Genomic DNA, 16,607 nt, shown 5'->3' with positions numbered 1-16,607 from the left:
CTTGCAGTACTTGAAGAGGGCCTCTTTGATCAGCAGAGACCAGAAAGAAGTGAGGGCATGAGCCCAGTAAATATTTGGGGGGAGAGAATTCTAGGAAAAGACATGAACAAAGGCCCTGAGGTGGGAGCATGCTTGGGGGCTAGAGAAACATTAAGGGGCTGGTGGGGTATAGAGAGGGGGTAAAGGGAGAGAAGCAGGGCATGAGGTCGAGAGCTGGTGGGGGGCCAGGTTGGGTGAGGCCTTTCAAGCCACGATGAGGACGTGTGCTTTGAGGGTGAGGAGAAGCCTCTGGAGGCTCCTGGGCAAAGGTTTGAAATCCAACTCAAGTTCAAAACCCAGTTCTGTCACTAACTATCTACTTGACCTTGGGTACTTAATGTTTTTGTACCTCAATTTCCTAGTCTGTTAAATGGGGCTGACAACGCAGTCCGTTTCATGATATCGCTTGTTTTGAAAATCCAACTTTATTCTAATGCAACTTATGATATGCCAGGGAACAATCGAGCATATTTGAGCAATTTCATGCTCGGCTATCCATGATTTCAACTGCAAAACACACAAAGTGAACAGAAAACTGCACCCAGGTGAATGAAGTCCAGTATGGACACACAAATGCACACACACACGCCCCAAACATCTCCCAGATGCCTCAGTTCACTGCCTGTGTTGGGGGCCACACCCTCCCCAGGTGATGTCACAATTTTCCCTTTCAGAAAACCCTCCTTTTGGGACACTCTTGCACTGCTGGTGGGAATGTGAATTGGTTCAGCCACTATGGAGAACAGTATGGAGGTTCCTTAAAAAACTACAAATAGAATTACCATATGACCCAGCAATCCCACTACTGGGCATATACCCTGAGAAAACCAAAATTCAAAAGGAGTCATGTACCAAAATGTTCATTGCAGCTCTATTTACAATAGCCCGGAGATGGAAAGAACCTAAGCGCCCATCATCGGACGAATGGATAAAGAAGATGTGGCACATATACACAATGGAATATTACTCAGCCTTAAAAAGAAATGAAATTGAGATATTTGTAATGAGATGGATAGACCTAGAGTCTGTCATACAGAGTGAAGTAAGTCAGAAAGACAAAGACAGATACCGTATGCTAACACATATATATGGAATTTGAGGGGAAAAAATGTCATGAAGAACCTAGGGATAAGACAGGAATGGAGGCGCAGACCTACTGGAGAGCGGACTTGGGGATATGGGGAGGGGGAAGGGTGAGTTTTGACAGGGCGAGAGAGAGTCATGGACATATACACACTAACAAACGTGGTGGGGTGGATAGCTGGGGGGAAGCAGCCGCAAGGCACAGGGATATTAGCTCGGGGCTTTGGGACAGCCTGGAGGGGTGGGAGGGGGAGAGTGGGAGGGAGGGAGATGCAGGAGGGAAGACACATGGGAGCACATGTATATGTATAGCTGATTCACTTTGTTATAAATCAGAAACTAACACACCATTGTAAAGCAATTATACCCCAATAAAGATGTTAAAAAAAAAAAAAAAAAAAAAAAAAAAAAAAAAGAAAACCCTCCTTTTACCACGTCACAGTAACTCACAAGCTGACCCTGTCTGACTTCCGACACCCATGTCTACAGCACACTTTGTCTTTTCCAAGGTAAAGGGCCATATCCAGTGTGGTATTTATGTATTTTGCCAGCACATTGATTTTTAGGAATGCATATGCCACATTATAGCAGAACTGACTGTAGTACTCACCTCCTAGAATTATTGTGACTATTCAAAGTAGTTAGTACTTACAAAGCAATTACATGTCTAGCTAGCACATACTTATTGCTATAAGGACTTACCATGCTTACTGCTGTTGTAAGTTATCATTGTCATTGTTATCAGTGGCATGCCCTCTCAAAGGGCCACTCCGGCAGCTGGGTTGAGAACAGGCTGTAAGTGGGCAAGAGTGGAAACCCAGAGACCGCTTAGGAGAATGTTGCAAAAATCCAGTTGAGCCAGGATAGCAGCTTGGATGAGGCTGTAACAGGAAGGTGGGGAGATGCGGTTGGATTCTACTGGGAAGGTTTATCCAACCAGATTTACTGATGGACTGGGCGTGGGTGTGGGGTGGGAGAGAAAGGAGGACTCCAAAGATTTTGGCTTGAGCCAAGGAAGGATGGTAGTGTTCTCCCCTTCGATGGGGAAGATTGTGGAAAGAGCAGGGTTTGGGGGTAATCAAGTACAATATTTTGGACCTGTTCACCATGATGCCTCTCAGCTATTCACGGGGAGGTGCCATGGGGCCCGTCGTTTCCTCCACTCCTTTCTTTACTGTCCCTGAATGAAGAGAGCTGACCTGCCTTGGGCTCCCCATCACCCTGGTTTTCCTTCCTCCCAGCAGTTCTCAGCTTTTTGGTACAGCATTCTTTGCTAGACTATGAGCATCACGGAGGCGGCACCATGTCTTATTCGCCACTTGATTTCCAGAGCAGGTGGTAAGTGCTCAATAAATATGTCGTGAAATAAGTGAATGGGTAAGTAATGTGGAGGCACCACTTCTCGTTACCGAGTAGCTTCGCCATCACCCCCAGGAATGGCTGTGTTCTGCCAATGGGCTGGACCACCAGCCCATCAAGGAACAGGACCAGGATGCGGCAGGAATCTGGCCAGATCCAGGGCTCCTCAGCGGGGATGCTACTGGCGTTTTGAATAAAATCCCTCTTCTTACAGGACACCTGGCATCCTAGAGCCCAGAAAAGTCATGCCTGACTCACTCCCTGCGCCCTGTGAGAACAAAACACCCTGGTGGAGAACCACAGTTCCCGTATCTTATTACAGGGGCCCCCACCATTTCCATTGAAAGTGTCCTGCAGTCTGAGAAAGACAGAAACACCACTAACAAAGCACAGATTTCTACTAATAGAAACACAAATGTTACAGAGTAAATCCTCTGGGTTTTACTAATACAAGTGTTTAGAAAGGTAGGGTAAAATTTTAGTGATAAAATGACCAACTGTCCAGATTTGCCTGGGACTTTCCGCATGTTAGCTTCCCCAGAAATCCCTCAGGCCCGGGCAAACCCAGATGGCTGGTCATGATGGTACCACCCCGAACCTCACAGGGTCTGTGCACTTTTCCAAAAGCTGACCTCCAGTCCTGGTGTGCAGAGACCTTTCCTGTTACAGATTAGAGGATCAATCTCAGAGAGGCATGTGACTCTGCCCTTGGCACCCAGCGAGGTTTTTCTATGAGAGTGAATTCCCACTGGCAACACCAACATCCAAAGTGAAATGCAACTTCAACATAGTCCACCATATCCTTCCATCTTCTTAAGGAATTAATCCACTCTCTGTTTAGCTCTGGCTATAGCTCCTGGCTGTTTCTAGGAGTCACCAGAGCGTGGCAGACGGCAGGGACCTCACAATGAGATGATAACTAGGGTCCTGAGATCTGTACCCCATGCCTTACTGGATCAACAGTGAAGCTATACCCGGGGATGACTAGATGAATCTGGGAAAATATGACATCGGCAAATCATGTTTCAGGGGCTTTAGTTTCTTGCTAACTATGAAGTAAATTCAGCTGCTTGTTAAATTACACACTGAGATATTTAAGAAAGCAGGGGGAAATTAGCAATGACAGCTATTTCATTTAAATTTTTTAAAGTAGGGATAAATGAATATAAGGCCTGTTCCCAGGCTCCAGGCATATCTGCCTATCAGGTTACCTTTAACTTGGCTATTAAAATGCAGCGGGGAGCGCCTGGATGCAGTCACATGAAAAGCACCTTGGAGGCTATCTCACAGTTGGCCGCACTCGCAGAACAAGAAGGGCCTTTCATGCAGGGATGTGGGCGCCCGGGGAGCTCGGCGAGGCTCGGGCGTCTCAGCGTTCCAAAGTGGGACTTCATATCACAGCCACTCAGGTGGAAAGGGGGCAGCTGGCCTGTCCCTCCTCCGCTCCCGCCTAAGGTCACAGATGAATAGAGCCTGATTGAGGAGTAGAGCTGGCCTCACAGGCGGCTCAGTGATGTGCAGAGGAGGGTGTCCTGTTCGTAGATAAGGTTGGAGTCAGGGAGGCTGTGGGTTTCCCGGGGCGGTCAGTTGACAGCAACAGAGACAACACCGCATTGTGGAGAAGGGCCAGCTCGCTTTTGGGCAGAATGAAGCCGGGAGGACAGCACAGCTCACGTGGGCGCTGATGGGAATGATGCCCCAAACTCCTCCCGGGAGGCTTAGCCTCCAAGAGCTAAGAGCACTTGTCCCGGGCCCCCCAGTCATTTTCCACTCTACACAACTGAGACAATACAAACCCCATTTGAGAGCTATGCCAAGCACAGTGGTTAAGAGCACAGGCTGTGGAGGCCGACTCCAGCTCCTGCATGTGCTAGGTGCTCAATTAACAGTTGCTACTCCTCACTATTATGGACAAACTGTGATGGTAGCAGCAGCTGGTAGCAGACGCTCCTCTTAAAGGAATGACCAAATCAGTACAGTCCTGGAGTGGAACTAAGCTGGCTCAAAGTGTCAACACTGGTGACTGCAAAGTCTTTGCCCACAACACTGGATGTCCCTGAAGGAGGGAGCACCACACAGGGAGAGCTCCTGGCCCCAAATCCAATCAGTCACGGGGATAGCAGCTCCCCGCCAGGAGTGCTGGCAAACGTGGGCTTCCCCTGTACCCAGCATGAGGAATCCCTGGGGTAAATTCAGAGCAGCACTGTCTCTGCCACAAGGGTTACAGCTGCACTGGAATCCTGCCTTTGCCCACTGACTCAGAGCTCTTAAGATCTGTTTCTTCATCTAATGATGCCCAGCCACAAGACTGGCAGAATGCCACAGACATAGTAAGTGATCAATAAATGCTTGCTTATTAACAAATTCAGATTAGTTGGGAAAATTGTATTGGTTTAAATGCCTGGGTTAAATTTCTGTAATCATCAAAATATTAAGCAAACTATTCTTGAACCTACAGAATACAATTTTATACCAACAGGACAGTTGAATAAAAGGGCACTATTCAACAGAAGCAATCCATCACCAACTGAATGTCAGTGTAATCTACCTCTTTTCTACTCTGTTTTCATACATGGCCCTTCTTCTTCTCCTCTGCCTCCAGCAAACTACTCCCCTTCTCGCTGTGAAATCAGAAAAATGGGAGGGATAATTTGCAATTTTTTTCCAATTCTAATTAACATAGTTTTCTATTAGCAGGAGACACAAATTAGGCAATATATTATAGAGGAAATCGCTTAATAACCCCACAAGGTTTAGAGTAGATAATTAAGAATTGAAGAATCACTTAGAAAAATTTCCATAAGGATTAACTGTACCAGAGAAATGCAGTAGATAAAACTTAAGAGTGAAGGTTTCTTGATTAATTACAATGAAACTTTTTTTTTAATCCTAAAAGATGACAGAGGGCAGTAGAAGGGGAAGCCACAAAGGAAATGGAGAAGCCCACAGACACAGGGGAACATCCCTGAGAGTAGTTTTACAAGGGCCAGGGAAATGTTCAAGAAGGCAATGATTGATAGCATCCAGTGACTTTTCATCCAGGATAAAGATTGAAGAGAATTTGGCATCTAGAAGCCTATGGCTGTCCTTACTCAGAGCATTCTCAGTGAAGTGATGGAGACAAAGGCAAGTTACAGCACAGGAGGGATAAAAAGTTTTAGGAGACAACACACAGAGTCTACTTTTTAGAGAATTTTGTAGAAAAGAGAATGAGAAAGTAAGAACTACACCTTGACAGAAGGGCAAGGTCAAGGGGAGTTGTTCTGTTTGTTTGTGGTGTGTGTTTCCCATTTGATTGTTTTAGGAGAGGGAGGAGAGCTTTATGGAGAGACTAGGAAGCAGGTAGAGGGGTAATAACTGACTAGATAAGGATGAGAGGGTATAACAAGGTCCTGGGGTGACCTGGGAAGATCGAGTCCAGCGACAGTTGGAAGGACTGGTCCAGGGGTGGAGAAAAGAAAGGAGGATGGGAAGAGATATGGATAAGTTTGGAGGTGATGGGGGAAGGAAGGTAATGGAATTCATAGCCAAGCTTCTCATGTTCTCTGATCTCAAGACCATCCTCCTCAGCCATGGCATGAAGTGGGGGGGGGGGCATGAAGAGAAAGTGGCAAAGGTTGAAACAAATCCCTTGCAAATGACAAAGGGATCAGGGATGGTGTATATTTTCTTACTGCTGTATAACAAATCACCATAAACTCAGCAGCTTAAAACAATTCACACTATTGCCTCAGTCTCTGTGGGTGAGGAGCATGAACATGGTTCACATGGGTTCTCTGCTCAGGGTCTCACGAGGCTACAATTGAGGTGTTGCCTGGGCTGTGTTCTCATCTGGAAGCTTGACTGGGGAAGAATCTGCTTCCAAGTTCATTCAGGTTGTTGGAAAAATCCATTTCTTTGCAGCTGCATGACTGAGGACCCCAGCTTTTTGCTGGATGTCAGCTGGAGGCCACCCACAGTTCTCTGCCACAGGAACTTCTTCAACAAGCCACTCATTTCCTCAAGCCTGCAAGGAGAGTCCCTCCCTCCAGTGTGGTAAGATAGATTCTTACATAATGGAACACACTCATGGCAGTGACATCCTATCACCTTTTCCATATCCTACGGTTAGAAGCGAGTCACAGGTTCTGTCCATGCTCAAGGGGAAGGCATAATAGAAAGGCACAAGCACCAGGAGTAGGATCACTGGGCGACACCTAAGGGTCTGTGCATCGCAGATGGAGACAAAGACAGCAGATGAGTAGCAAGGCCCAGCGGAATCCAGAATCACATTAGTCAGATCTGGAAACTTTTCTCGAAGTTTCTAGGGAGAGCTTAGCTTAGGAAGAAGAACAGAGAAGGCAGATGATTTGATTCATGCAGGGCTGGAGACTGGTGTTTGGGGTTGGGGGAACCAAAGATGCTTCATAAAAGTCACTAATGACGCGTCGGTGCCAGGGAAGAAAGGGTGCTGCTGTACAGGTAGGGAGGGAGGGCTGTTTAGAAAGTGGGGCTCGCAGAGCTCAAGAGGCGGGCTTATTGGAAGCCAAGGACAGCGTGGAGCCAATAGGAGCTTGTGAGCAGAGGGTAAGTCATCCAAAGTTATATTTACAGAAACGGGGAAAACAAGGACCTGCATATGCCCATGGGTTTGAAGTCTAAAGACAGAATTCATGTATGTGAAAGCCTCCAGTCTTGGAGGGATTATCCTCATGGACTTTAAAATCTGGCAAGACTATCCATACCCCAAACTTGGGAAGACTGTGGACCAGACATCAAAGACACAGGAGACTATGTACATCTCCAGGTGCTAAGAGAGTGCCCCGTAGGCAGGGGCTCTATCAATCTCAGAGAATTTGTAAAGTTGTTCCAGGCACAATGCCCAGGTTCAGTAAATAGCTCTGCCAGGTCAATAGCTCACAGATCGAAAGTCTTGGCATCACCTATGGCTCCTCTCTTACATCCTAAATAGGTCAGTTACATCTTCAAAATCAATTCTGAGTCACACCACTGCCCTTAGGCTATGCTACCATCACTTCTCTCCTGAAACCTAAAACAGCATTTGAACTTGCCAATTTCCAACATTTCCTCTTAGGCCACTTTCAATTCAGCAGCCAGAGGGTTCTCCTGAAGTACAAATCAGGTCATATCACACACCTGCTCGAAATTCTCCCAGGACTCACCACCTCACCAGAGGAGAACTAAACTCCTTTCCACAGACTCACAGACCTGGCATGGCTGGTTCCCATTACTTTTCCTGCCACCTCTCTGCCATGTCCCCTGTTGCGTACTGCTCTCTTTTTTCTTCCTTCAGTGTATCAAGCACATACCCACCTCAGGGCCTTTGCATTTACGTGCCATCTGCCTGAACACAGTCACCCTGGACCATTCGCTTCCTCGCCTCATTCCTCTCAACTTCTTAAAGAGTCTTCCCTGACCACCCTTCCAGAAGAGCCGCCCCGTGACCTGCCCCTCACTCGGCTGTACTTGTCATTAGAACACTCCCTCTCAATTTAAGTCTTATCGTACCATGGCTCCTCCGCTAGAACGTAAGGCGTGGGAGGGCAGGGGCTACATCTGTATTGCTGACCATCACATATCCCTGGCTCCTAGGAAAGTCTCTAATGGTAGTGGAGACTCAACAACTATTTGCTGATGTACTGACCGAATGAACGGAAGGAAGGAAGCTAACAGTTACTTAGTTTATTCCCCATTTTACAGGGGAAGGCAGTCAGCACGGTGCAGCCAGGGTGTCCAGAATTTGAATATAGTACAGACATAACATAATATTGTACGTTAACTATATTTCAATCTAGTGCAGAGATTAGAGCAAATCCTCCTGGCATTAAGCACTTCCTCAGCCAAGACTGAGGGACCCTTAGCTTCTCTACTCACTGTCAGCTAGCGACAGTAATATTTATTTCCCGGAAGAGAAACTTCTTGTCACTTACAGGTTAAAAAAGTTGGTTATTTGTGTTTCTTTAGTCCAGGTTTTCAAGAACCCGAGTACCAAGTACCCAAGTGCTTTCATGTCCTGATGGAATCACTTCTGCCTAAGTTTTCAACAACCGTGGGGTGACGGAGGCAGTAGTATCCCTGCCCCTGACCTTGAGTTTCCAATCTCAGCCTTCATTGACAAAAGGCACATCATTTTTACAACTGTACGAAATGAAATCACCAGTGCTTTGCCTTCCTTCCTACACTGACTGTCTTCACGGCTGGAAACGACGCCTGGTTGTTGGGTCAGAGAGCTGCAAACGGACCAGTAGGGCTGAATCAGCAAACTGTGTTCCGTGTGTACACACTGCCACTGGGAAGATGACAAACAGACCCCAGGAACAATGAGCTCCAGGCACATGATCCTGGAAGCGTGTGAATGTTTAATTCTTACACTCTTGGTAATGAAAGCGAGGCAGAGAAATGCCAAGAACACACAAAGAATTTACTGTCAATGCATTTTTACTGCAATTGTTTAGGTACTCTTTTAATCAAGCTATAATTGCTGTTGAGAAATTAACACGTGGGTACCTCTCTACAATCCTACAAGCTCTAATTACACTCACAGTGTCAAAAGAGCACCACATGGTACCGAAACAAAGCTTCAAAATTGGAAAGTTGCTTCCCCAGTGAGGTTTTCCAGCTTCTACACCATCCACATTATTTCATTAAGGAGGTCCTATGTTGAAATACAAACACCCACAGAATCTGAGGTCAGCCTCCTCATGAATTGTTTGAATAGTTCAAACACTTCATCAAGCATGCATTAGCCTTGGCCTGTATACCTCTGGGGGTGGTGAACTTACTACTTACTAAGGACGTCCTTTAACAAAACTGAACTCTGCCTCCTGAGAAATTCCATCCAAGATCTAAGACCTGTCTTTTGGAGCTACACATTCTGCATGTAACTTTTCTCCCACTTGACAGGCTTTCAGACACTTGAAATGAGATGTCCTGGAGAAGGTCATCAGGGATGGGTACCATATTGAAAATGGGGTGTCTTAGATGGAGTTCCCAGAAAAGTCCATGAGATGAAGGCAAGTGATATAGTAAGGCTTCAGGGGAGACAAGGAAGGAGGGAGGAATCTAAACAAGTGGGAAATTTCAGGCAACGCCCCACAAAACCCTAAAGCTAAGGAAAGCTTCAGAGCTGCCCATTCTGAGCCAGGACTGCTGGGCTTTCATACTCCCATCCTGAGAATCATTGGTCAAGGACTCCCGTAGGCGGGGAGGGTCAGTATAAACTCTCAGGCATTGCAACTCTGCACATGTCAGCAAAGTGTTCCAGTATCACCGGACGTTCTCCAAAGAAAAGTCACAGGAGCTCACTCTCAGAGGCAACAGCAGCTGATACCTGAGACAGTGGCACACACTGGAAAAGAGAGATCTGAGGTGGGTATTTTTGGAGCAATAACATTTTTGGCTGCAAAAATAATAATTGGAAGTCACCTAGTGGACTGGGAAAATCCCAGCTGCTTTCCATCACTCAGCAATGAGAAAACTTGAAGCAAGGCTCTCATCTCACAGGTAGAAGATGGAAAGGTTCCTCTCTGGAAAACTGATCAGCTCAACAGAAAAATCCAGAAGTGCTGAAGGTTTAGGTTTCCCCAGTGAAGAAGCTGGATCAACCTACAGTGAGCGCACAAATAACGCACATGCATACACACTGACACACACACCTAAACGTAGAAACTCTTAAACGTAAGCAATCGAGGAGTACCGTCAACTTAAAGAAAGCTTGTAAGCCAGAGATCAAAGCTAACAAAATAAAAAAGTTGTGGGAAATCAAAGCAATGTGTTATTTTTTTAAAAAGAGCACTATAATTGCTATTCTCAGAAAGCCAAGAGGAATTATTTTACTCATGACATAAGAATCAGAGGTTATAAAAAGGAGTAGTCATAAAACAGGAACAATAAAAAAATCTTCACGTTAAAAGGCAGAGAGCAGGAATGAAAGATTCGATTATAATTTTGGAAGATAAAGGTGAAGAACAAGAAAAAACTAGAGAGGTAGGAAACAAAGAGAAAAGAAAATTAGAACGCAATTCCAGGAGGTCCAACGTTCTGGAATAGAGGTGTTCCAAAAGAGAGGACTGAGACAACTGTGGGGAGAAAATCATTTTTAAAAACTCAAGCATCAGACTTCTTAAACTGTTAGACCATAGGGCAAAGCTTTCAAAATTCTAAGGAAAGATGGCTTCCAAATTAGAATTCCATTTCCAACCAGACCATCAATTAAACTTGAAAGTAGGATAAAGATATTCTTAGCTACACAAGTTCTCCAAACTATACTTTTCACACATCTTTTTCTCTGGAAGCTTCAGAGCATGTGCTCCAAACATTCACACACAAGTATTTATATTTATATATATGTAACAAAGCAGGAAAAAGAAGAAATGGGATTCAAGAAGCAGGGGCCACAACATGGGAGAAAGGGAATATCTGATGGTGATTAAGGAGATAGAGGATGACCACCAAGTAACAAACCTGGAGGGCGGACAGACCCGGCTGGAGTGAGAGAATGTAGAGCAACGAAAGGGATGAAGGATGTCTCCACAAAAAGGATAAAATTGAGAGATCAGTTGATGAGTTAGAATATCCTGAGAGAAGATTTATACTTCTGATGAAATGTTTGGGGGTACAAGAAAAAAAAATGTGATCGTGGTACACTAGCTGGCTCAGCTCAAAATACACCATTATGACAAGGTCAATATTACATATTGAATATTCTAACTGAGAAATGATGATGTAACTGTTGGGGAGGATGTGAGAAGAGAAATGGGGAAATTGTGGGAAGTAGGCATGGACAAGACAGTTTAGAGTCTTTACCTTCAACAGTATTAGGCCAATCGACAACCTCTAGAACTAATAAGAAAAAAATAAAGACGTGGAAGTATGTATTAGTTCTCTGTCACTGCTGTAACAAAATACCAAAAACCTAGTAGCTTAAAACAACACAAATTTATTGCCTTACTGCTCTGTAGATTAGAAGTCTGAAATGGGTCTCCCTGGGCTAAAGTCAAGGTGTCGACAGGGCCGTGTTCCTTTCTGGAGGCTCTAGGGGAGAATCCATTTCCTTGCTTCTCACACTCCTAGTGATTGCCTACCTTCCTTGGCCCATGGCTTCCTTCCTCCATTTTCAAAGCCTGAAATGGTGGGTCAAGTCTGACTTCTAACTTCTGCCTCCCTCTTCCACTTTTAAGGTCCCTTGTGATTACATTGGATGCATCCAGATAACCCTGGGTAATCTCCCTATTTTAAGGTAAAGTGATTAGCTGCCTTAATTCCACTGTCAATCTTACCTCCCCTTCTACTGCATAACCTAACATATTCACAGGTTCCAGGAATTCGGACGTGGACATTTTTGGGAGCCATTATTCTGCCAACCACAGAGAGAAAATGTGTTCCTGGGAAAAGTGATGTACAACTATAAAAGAGTGGAAAATATCTCCTCTTAAGAGAGAGGAATTGAGGTTAGGGAGGGGGAGGGTAGAGGGCAGCTGTTTTCCCTATAAACTAGTACTACTATTTGCCTTTTTAAAAAAACCCTATGTTAATGTATAACTTTAATTTTAAAAAGCAATTAAATTACAAAATAAAACTGCCACAGCCAGGGAGGAATTTTAAACCTGTCAGAGACATGATGAGATTTGCCTTTTAGCAAGCTCCCTCTTGAAGATGATTCAGGGGTCAGGGTTAAAAACTAAACTCACCCATCAGTGATATGCTTGGGGAAACAACTCAAGAAGATGAAAAGAAATGTCTCTATTGAGGTCTGGACAGTGTGATCAAAACCCTGCCGAGGAAATCTGAAAAGAAAAGAGAACTCAAAGACGGCATATTTAAAACCAGCATCCGGAAACTTCAGAACCCGTACCTGGGCTCAGCTCCACAGCAATGTCTACCTGATCTCTTACTATAGACCAGAGCCCCCTGGGGAAGGGGCCAGGCCTCCATTATGGCTGGGTATAAACAAGGACCTGCTAAGCCCTTGCACAAACAGTGACCCACAGTTTGTAACTACAAAGTCATCCCTATCAGGTCTCCCTGAAGTTCTTGTGGCAGCCGTGGCACTAACAGAGCATTTTTTGTTCTCTTGGCTATTGCCTTCCAAATATTTCCTTAATTTAAAATTAATGCAGACTTCAGTAGCAAGACAAGGAAAATCAGACCTGAAGAGGTAATGGTCCATTGAAACAAACACCGACTCCTTTCACTGGCTTTTTACATTTTTGTATCGTAAAGATAATGGGCAGTGATTCATTCGACCAAGAAGGAAGTAGTTCAAAGTTAAAATTCTTTCAGTTCAATTCCCAGCATTAACTCTGCGTGTGCGTGTGCATGTGTGTGTGTGTGTGTGTGTGTGTGTGTGTGTGTGTTGGATGTTACCGTAACAGCTAACACAGGAGGGTGCTTGAGTGTTCACCAGGTTGAAGTAAACAGTATTCTCACCCTTGTTTTATATATAAAGAAACTGAGGCTCAGGAAGATTAGAGAACTTGTGAAGGACATTCAGCTGGTGAGTGAGTCGGGGGTTTGGACCCCCTGCCTCCCTGACCCTCAAATTTGTACTGTTTCTCTGCATCATGCTGCCTTTGGGGCAATGCAGCTCAAAGCCTTTCCACAGGACAGGGGTTCAGAAACACCGATCAGAGCAGAGCCCAGCTTGCAAGTCAGGGGCAAAATTACTAGCAGAAAACATGACGCCATTGTGTGAATGTCATGAAAACCACCATCATCCACAAAAGAACCAGACCAGACGTCTCAGAACGATGAGCCGCTCCCCATAGCTCCACCTTCCATTTGTTGCTACTGATTCCTCCAAGCATTCCCTGGTGAAGAAGAGATCCCACTGTCAGGGTCTTAAAAGAAATTTGGAAGAGAAAGATCTAACATAGATTTTTTTAATCCAGTGCATGTTTTGAGAAGGGTAGCCATTCACACATCTTAGTGACCAAACACCTGGGTCCCCGTCAAGGCTCATTAGCACCCAGGGGAATCAGGATCTAAGATGGTGACCTAATCCAGGATGGATACACAGAATTCCCTGGTCCTGCCTAGTGGCATTATCAGCAATGTGTTTACTGATACCAGCTTCATTTTCCTTCAAATATTCGAAACTGAATTGGGAGTATATGGGTATTATTTAGTCAACTTTCTGCAGACGGGCTGCCCCAAGAGTAGGAGTTGGCTGACGTTTTCTGTAAAGGGCCAGATAGTAAACGTTTTAGGCTTTGCAAGCCATACAGTCTGTGTCACAACTATGTAACTCTGTCGTTGTAATGTGAAAGCTGGCATGGACAATATATAAATGAGTGAATGTGGCTGTATTCTGATAAAACTTTATTTACAGACACTAAATTTGGACTTGAATTTTCATGTGTCACAGAATATTGCTTTTTGTATTTTTTCCCAACCATTTAAAAATGTAAACATCTTTTTTTTTTTTTTTTTTTCCACTCACAGGCCATAGAGAAACAGGCAGCAGGGTAGATTTGCCAACCCTTGCCCTAGATGATTTCAGGTTCATTTCAGGCAGGTGCAGGCTTCTGTGCTTTTTCTTGGATCATGACACATCATGAAAAACTTCAAACCACTTTTACGCTTTTGTCCTTCTAGGAAATGGTATTCATGACTCCCACCTCTTTGATCAAGTCAGAATGGCAAGAACAACTCTATTACCGCCAAGGATAAGAGCAGCAGTCCACCAGGGAGAAACAAGGTGGTGGGAGAAAAGAATAAATCATTTATTTATCCTCTAAACATGAAGGAGGGGAAAGGGGCAAGAAGGTGAAAACAGAAATGAGGAAATACACAAGTAAATACGGTCTATGGCAGTTTGGACTATCTGCCTAGCTGTTCCACACCGAGGGTAGAGGCAGATACTCTTCCATATCTCTGCCCACTTCTCACATTTCTGGTGTGCCATCTTTGGCAGGGCCTTAGACAAGTCACTTTTGCTTTTAGAGTCCCATTCTCCAAAAGGTAAATTGAGGACACTAGCATAGGTCTCTTCCTATCCGCAAAGATCTGATGGCTCTATCCTCCATGACAGTCATTTCTCCAGCTCCAGAAACAGTCCCCAATTTTCCCTGAGCATCCGCTCCCCATTTGCTCAGACCATGTGGTCTGGAGGCAGCTCTACATCCACCTCTGGGGTGGGTGGGACATATCACCCAGGCCCAAGCCCATCGGCATGTTGTATTTCCCCAGCCACCATGATTGCTTCAGGAGCAGGCGTGAGACCCAATCAGTGAGACTCAGCATCACTTCTAATGAAAATGTAGGGGCAGCAGCAGGCACTCAGTCTCAACATGAGGAGGATGTTAGATTTGGAGTTGTCACCTTCAGTGGAAAACCTGGAATAGCTGAGGACAACCCGATGTAATAAAGTCAACGTCATGGAAGGCAGAGTCAAGAAATCAGGGGAACCAAACCCTTGCAGCATTGCTGGTACCCTGAATCTAGCTGGCATCCTGAAGTTTTCAGGGGTTAAAAAAAAACACACAAAAACCTACATGGCTTAAGCCAGTTGAAATTGGGTTTCCTGTCACTTTCTCCCAAAAGAATCCTGACACCAGAGCTGGGAGTGGTTTTGAGACCATCTTTACTGGGAGCCAAGCTAAAATTTGAGACTGCCGCTCCCAACTGATATACGATATAAATTACAGCATTATCTCCTCCACCCCACCCTCCGTCTCGGCACAGACTGGTAACTTGTTACACAACTGGGACACGATGTGGTAACCTCTACCCACCCTCACTCTGTCTTCCATCTCTGTGTGTGAATAAAGAAAATAAGAATTATTACAAAAGGAATCCTTCAAGACTTTTCTATTTACCCAGTACACACAGGTCATCACACATATAGCAGGCGCTCGATAAACACTTGCTGAATGACCGAATAAAGAGAAGAACATTGCTTGTGTAGACTAATTAGTTTCTTTTCTTTAACACTCCCAACAGAACAAACAGTGGACAAAAGCGTAAGAAGAAAGGAGATGATTGATTTTATTGAGTTATCCTTGGTACAGGACACATCTGTTGAAGTCAGTTCCGGCTTTCCTGATGTAAGAGGGACACAGAGTACTTGGAGAGGGTACAGAGATTAAACTAATGATGGACCGAAAGCACACACTTTTAGCCAGGGTAAGAGGATTGATAGCAGCAAAGAACAACTAAAGAGATACTTATTACCTAACAAATGTACAGAATCCAAGAGTTTAGAGTTCATCTGATCTAAAACCCTTCTCATTTTACACAAGGGGAAACTGAGGCTTGCAGAACTGTAGTAATAGGTGGGATGCCAAGGCTTCTGAGACGCATTCTAGGATTTTAGTTTTCAAACCTATTAGTTGGTTGTGAAATTAATTAGTGGATTTTGATCATTATTTTTTATGAGCAAGTGAGAACGGAACAGAACAGAAAAAAAAAATCCAAGCATATTTTCTGTAATAAGAGTAGGTATTATTGCATAAATTTTGTTTTGTGTACTGGGTCAGGAAGTAAAATGTATCTCACGCTATGAATCAAGTTTCTAAAAGTTTGTAAACCATGGATCTAGGCAGATGACAGCATTGACTGATCATCCATTATGTTTAAAGTCCAGCAGAGAAAACCTGCCTAGTGCTCAAATACCATGTTTATAACAGTGAGTGCAAACCCGGCCAATCATCAGAATTACCTGGGGAGATTTTTTAAATACAGATTCCTGAGTGCCACTTCTAGAGATTCTTAAAGTCTGGAATGATTTTTGTATTTTTAAAAGTTTCTTAGGAAGTACTCATGCACAGATTAGTTTCGGGATCAGACATCACTTTGAAGGAGAAAAGTTAGCAGAGGACCATTCTTCATTGGATCAATCTACAAAGTGCCACAGGAGTGAACAGAGAGAGCACCCCCAATTTGTCTTACGGGGCACTGACACATGTGGTTACTGTGGAGTGCAATGGTTGCATCACGTACCACCCATGGCTGTTTACAAACAGAGATTTAAGGTTTCCTGGAGACCTAGAGAAGGCAATGGGAAGAGAAGTAAAAGAGGAGAGCCAAGAACCCTCAAGAGAGGCTAGTATTATTCTGATGCCAAAACCAGACAAATGCATCACAAGAAAAACAAAAACGAAAGACAAATATCTCTTATGAATATG

The sequence above is a fragment of the Phocoena phocoena genome, chromosome 16 (assembly GCF_963924675.1).
Source record: "Phocoena phocoena chromosome 16, mPhoPho1.1, whole genome shotgun sequence".
NCBI classification, from domain to species: Eukaryota; Metazoa; Chordata; class Mammalia; order Artiodactyla; family Phocoenidae; genus Phocoena; species Phocoena phocoena.
This window is presented reverse-complemented; position numbering follows the sequence as displayed.